We start from the raw sequence: 6,144 nt of genomic DNA, 5'->3' as shown, positions 1-6,144 counted from the left end.
CATGTTCATTTGTTGAGGATGTCAAATGATTGAAGAAAGAACTTCCAAAAGATTGCACTGATGCTCTTCTTTTTCATTTACTCTCCCAACTTCTCATGCCTCTTGAGGATGATTTTGTGCAGATACTGGAGCGCATAAGAGAATTTTCATCAGTTTTGAAATTGAACGATCACGCAATAATCACGCAAACGAACGAAAAAAAACTGACTCCACTGACAGTGAAAAATGTCATCAAGCATGCAATTAAATTAAATTGCATGAATGAATGAACCGAACGCAATGATTTTGCCGTCGAAATTGCATGAACGAATGAACAGAAAGCAGTGACTGTGACGTCATCTAGTAGATTAGAATTTATTACTTGGGTACATGTGGTTCAAGTTTACAAATGAGATAAATCTGCCAGTTTTGCTGGAGGGCTACAGTTTTTGCATAAGCATAAAATTCTCCAACTGCCTTTTCTTACTGTGAAGCTTGGATGAAGTTCGTCCAAGTTTCACAGTAAAAAAAGGCACAAGATAAAAATTTGTTCACATTGTTGATCTAAAATATTTAACGCAAGTGCCAACTCAGCCAGCGTTAAACAAACTTGATAACATCATCTTCAGACAACCCTCTTTTTACAGTGAAACTTTGATGAAGTTCATTAACTTTACACTGGGAGTTCTGGTAAGTGAGCTTTGCGTTTTATCTGAAATTCATCGGCAGGCGAGAAGACTAGTGTAGGGGATCAATGGCGTAAAAAATTGTTTTCAAAGTGATTTTAAATAAGAGTAAAATTGCCTCAAAGAATTAGTTTCTTCGTGAAAGTAGGCGGTGCTAACTTACTTTTGTCATTCAGCATAGGAAAAGATTGATCAAGCACAATTAAAATTGTCAATAATTCAAAAGAAGTCAAATTATAAGGGTTCATGTTCAGTTACAACACTACAACAAACGTTTCTGAAATGTCCTTTTCGAAAGCGAAAGTGGGAAAATTCTGTGCCACGCACAGAACAATCGAGCCTTTTTGTTACCTCTATGTCTCTAATTGTCTTCGGACTTACTTCATACTATTCCTCAAGCATAGCGCAATTTAGTAAAACTCCTCAAATTTTTTTACGTCTTAAATTCTAACTGCTCCATTTTCAATTCAAACCGTATAGCCTCCATGGATTTTTTGTCTTCCCTAAGATTATCCAGAATCGAACTGATACTGAAGCTCTATACTGTAAAACAGATCACATAAAAATGACTCATTTACAGATTGCAGAAGTCGGACAGCAGTTGATAGCTACCAGCTCAATTTGATAAAAATTTAATCAACACGGTAAGGCAATCTTGCCATTAGGATGAAATAAAATATTCGCGCAAAGAACCACTGACCCGAAAACTCTACAATCATCTGTTGACAGAAATAGAAAGGGTTTAAAACAAGAATATACACTCGAAAAATGCAAGAGTGGATTAATTCGGTTTAAAAACTGGCAGGCAAGCTAACAAAATAGAAGAACCTACCCTCAAAAAACGCTCTTAAAAATCAAAACTGCAGGTGACGACCCAACAATACGATAGATCACATGCCAGTGATGAGACTACATAAAAATTAGACGAAAAGAACAAAAGGGCCAAAGTAACAAGAAGAGTTAATTTTTTGAAAACAATTAATTTTAAACTCATGAAAACAATCAGATATAAACTTAAATTGTCCAATAATCTCACTTAAACCCTCATAAGTAATTGAGACCTTTGCCAGCATCAGAATACGTCATAAGTGCACAAAAAGAACGGCAATTACAGAAAAATCAAAAACTCGATTACTTGTTCCACAAAAAAAAGATGTCGAACCTGTAAAAAACTATAACTTTCACTTAAAATTTTATATATATATATATATATATATATATATAAATATATATAACCGTTTCTTTTCAACACAAAAATTGTTCGCTGTGATTTTCGCTAATAAAGGTAGGTAAAAATTAGAAAAAAGAGTGGCAAAACTAAAAGTTTTGTTTAAATTTTCAGAAAGCAAATAACATTTAATAAAAGTCGTGAAAGCATTAGCAGTGGGCTGAAATATTGAAAGAGTTCTATCTATACCAGTAACGGAAGACATTTTAATTTGACATTAGAGCAAATATGCGACATCTCTACAAAAAGAACTAAAAATAACGACAAAAACAAAAATTCGAATAAATTTTGCGAGAAAACGGTCTCGAAGCCGTTAAAACCATAATCTGTTCATAAAAATATTAGCAATTTTCCACTGAGACTTCTTTTAACATCAATAATTGAATGTAAAACATGTTATTATTGTTATTACTTTGACTGGAAAAAAATAACCACAGATCTATACAAAGATCTGAAAATCAAAGAAAAAACTAAAAACTTGTAGTATCAAAGCCAAAGAACCAATCAATAAAACACACAGCCGCAATTATGACTCATATAAAGGTCACGAGAGACGTAATAAATCTTGTCTCTGCTGACACCGAGCTATAATTTGGATAACAAAAATAAGTTATAAAAAGAAAAATCTCAACAAAAGTTTTCCATATAAAATTTTTAAATAATTATAGCAGTCTTAAGATTTCAACTGAAACAAACTAAAGAGATTACGTTAAATGGGATGCAGAAGCTGTTATTAATATTAAATTCACATGAAAAAAAAAGAACCACAAAACTATATAAATTAATTCAAACACACTTACACGCACGCACACACACACAAATATATTGTATGATTTGTCAACAGATTTCACATATTCGTTTTACAGTACTGGGAAAAGGCAGTTATTACAAGCATATGGACTCTAATGCCTCTCTTTTAGTCGTTTGTACAAGCATCAACGCTTATTTTTTCAATTCCTTTCGATGGCGTTTCGACTAAATGGCTGTTGCTCTTTTTTTTTCAATATGGAACATCGAGCGGTTCTGTGTACTATCAACTCTTACTCTGCCGACTTCAAGCTACTTGAGTGCCGAGACCGTTAACAGCAATTTTGAGTTATAACGATGCCACTACCTGGCTTTGATAGTATGTAGATCACTCTTAGGAAAGCTAGTCTAAACAGTCGGTTGGGTGCACGAAAATTGGGGAGGTGCGGTACCAAACTTCCCAAAATAACCTGCCAATCATGAATTTGACACCTCCTCAACAGTTCTGGTGAAAGCTATACTGCGAGACGGTTAAATCTCTAGAAAAAACTAATTGATTCTCACTTGGTGTGTATTATGGCAGCGACGTTGATACTATTTTTATCACGAAAAATTAAAATCACTTCATGTATTAATATGCAGCTGCCCCTGCTTCGTTTGGAATAAGTAACAATGATACAGCGGAAAAACCTAGCTTTTTCTATTGAGCTTTTTGGCAGTGGGTTACTGAATTCGGATGGCGGAAAACTTTTCCACAATGTATTTGCTCAATCGAATGCTGAATTCACAAAAATTCTGTCGTGCATCTTAATCACACCACCTCTTTTGTACACTTCTAAACCATTTCGAAGGCATCCCGGAATCACATATGTAGTATTAAATTAAAGCTCTCTGCGTCTAAAATTTCACTACAAGGTGATAGTTAGAGAAATTTGCATTTTTGTAAAACGTTTCTTTTACAAATTTTGGTAGCGTTTCAAGTTGCCTATTATTACGAAATATAACAAGAAATATCTATTTTTCAAATGATTTAAGACAATTAAGGGCTTTTTGGCTGTCCAACTGAAGAACGAAAAATGCGAAAACAAACAAGTTTTAGCAGCATGTTAGGTCAATCTAACCCAGTTTTCAAACAAGAAGGCTCGGTGCCTTTGCACATGAAATTTCGACCACGTTCAAGCACACTTTTGGCTTAATTGTCTAACAAATGAGGAAGAGATTGATTAGAAAAGGAGAATGGCAATGGCAAAATTAAAAGTTATGTCTAAATTTTTAGAAAACAAAAAACAACTAATATAAGTCGTAAAAAGCATTAGCAGTGGACTGAAATATTTAAAGAATTCTCTTTAACCCAGTAACGGAAGTCATTTTGATTTGTCATTATAGAAAATATGTCATACCACTACAAAAAGAACGGAAAATAACGACAAAAACAAAAATTCAAATAAATTTTGCGAGAAAACGGTGTCGAAGGCGGTGTCGAAACCATAATCTGTTCATATAAATATTTGCACTTTTCCACTGAGACTTCTTTTAACATCAATAATTGAATGTAAAACATGTTATTATTGTTATTACTTTGACTGGAAAAAAATAACCACAGATCTATACAAAGATCTGAAAATCAAAGAAAAACTAAAAACTTGTAGTATCAAAGCCAAAGAACCAATCAATAAAACACACAACCGCAATTATGACTCAAATAAAAGTCACGAGAGACGTAAGAAATCTTGTCTCTGCTGACACCGAGCTATAATTTGGATAACAAAAATAAGTTATAAAAACGAAAAATCTAACAAAAGTTTTCCATATAAAATAATAATTATAGCAGTCTTAAGATTTCAACTGAAAGAAACTAAAGAGATTACGCTAAAATTTCTTATAAAGCCAATTGGAACTATAATGAAAGAGATTACGTCATAAGACAATAAAAAACCCATTAATACAGACGGAAATCAAACAATTTCACTAACAATTTCACGCAGAAACTGTTAAAGCCAAAGAAACCATGAGATTTGAACTGAAATTGTAAAATATACTACTCGGGTCCCGTAATTGGCAAGAAGTTGAGATTTATCAATAATTGATTCTTGATTTGCTATAATTCTGGACTGTGATTAACATAAAAGAAAAAAAGGAAATATTTTCAAAAAAGACAGCGCCCAAAAGCAATCCGATTAATATTTGGATTGTAAGAATCCTCGATTAACCCAAAAATCCATGCCAATGCTGCCCCTAATTGTCCAAAAACGTGATCTGTCCCAGTTTTATAGATGTATTTTGACAAATAAAAGTTAAAAAAAATGGGTATTTTGGTTAATTATCGTGTTAAATTAGCAAAAAACCAAAATTTGAATTTTAGAAAAACCTCCGAGGAAGCAAAAGTAGACATAATTCTCTTTGGATTTTCCACAGATTGCGAGAGAAGTTTTAATGTCTACACTTTCGTCAATTTAAAACAAAGTGCGCTAGAGTTGCAAATTTGGTGAAATTTTTGTTAACAGTACTGAATTTAAAACTTAGCCAAAATTTTTGTCAAAAAGTTTGATCAAATGGTTTAGCAATACTTTTTTATTTTAAAACTCAAACCAATAACATTATTTTAAACAATTTTTATTCATTTTTGCCAAAATTGACAAAAATATTTTGTAAAATCCAGAAAATCCAGAAGAAACAACTGAATTTAGAGAAATGTTCACGAAAATTAAAGCCTCGATAACTCCGCGAAAAACACGAAGTTAGAAAAATCTTTTTCAGGCCAACTTCTATGCTGGATGAGCTTTTCAATGATACCACTGAAAACTCTCTACGATGAATATATCGATCGGCCGAATTTGACTGAACAAAAAACCCATTTGATTATAGTTCCTCCCCCCCCCCCTCCCCCACTAAAAGTGGGGTCGGAACAATTAAAATTTTAACGCAATTTCATTCGTGCCACAGCAGTGCTGGTATACAAACAGGAGTACCTTTATGATGTGCAAAGCTCTATTGGAAGTGAGAGAAGAGAGAACACTGATTTTCACGACAAGCATTGTACTCGTGCGGTATTTCGACTTATTTATTCACGACTGCTAATTAAGAGTCACAGGGAAAAATTGACGATTTCGAGAGTGAGTTAAACAGTTAGTGAGACACCAATAACTTTTAGTCAATATAATCCAGTTCAGCCCAAATTTATTTTTCGGTTTGTTGATGTGTCTGAGTGTCAACAATAACAGGTCTTATTGGTAATGAAGCAAAGATTCATCAATTTAAAGTTTTATTCAAGTGTCGAGGCTAATAATTACAAAGACAAAATATTAACACTTTCTTGTTTGTGCGGATTTGTTCTATATCTGATTTTTCTGTGTGGCATTCTTCCAACCTTATTTATCAATCTCAACAAAAACACGTTACTCAAAATAGAATTCAGCTGGTCCTTCTCTTTGCAATTCAAGTGTATTGCAACACCTTTTGATAAAAAAAATTCCTTTTCTTCCCAGCTCCTCCCAAAATTTGAAT

The sequence above is a fragment of the Convolutriloba macropyga genome, chromosome 12 (assembly GCF_964194025.1).
Source record: "Convolutriloba macropyga chromosome 12, txConMacr16.3, whole genome shotgun sequence".
In the NCBI taxonomy this organism is placed as follows: Eukaryota; Metazoa; Xenacoelomorpha; order Acoela; family Convolutidae; genus Convolutriloba; species Convolutriloba macropyga.
The sequence above is the reverse complement of the archived record's forward strand: the minus strand, read 5'-3'. Positions refer to the sequence as shown.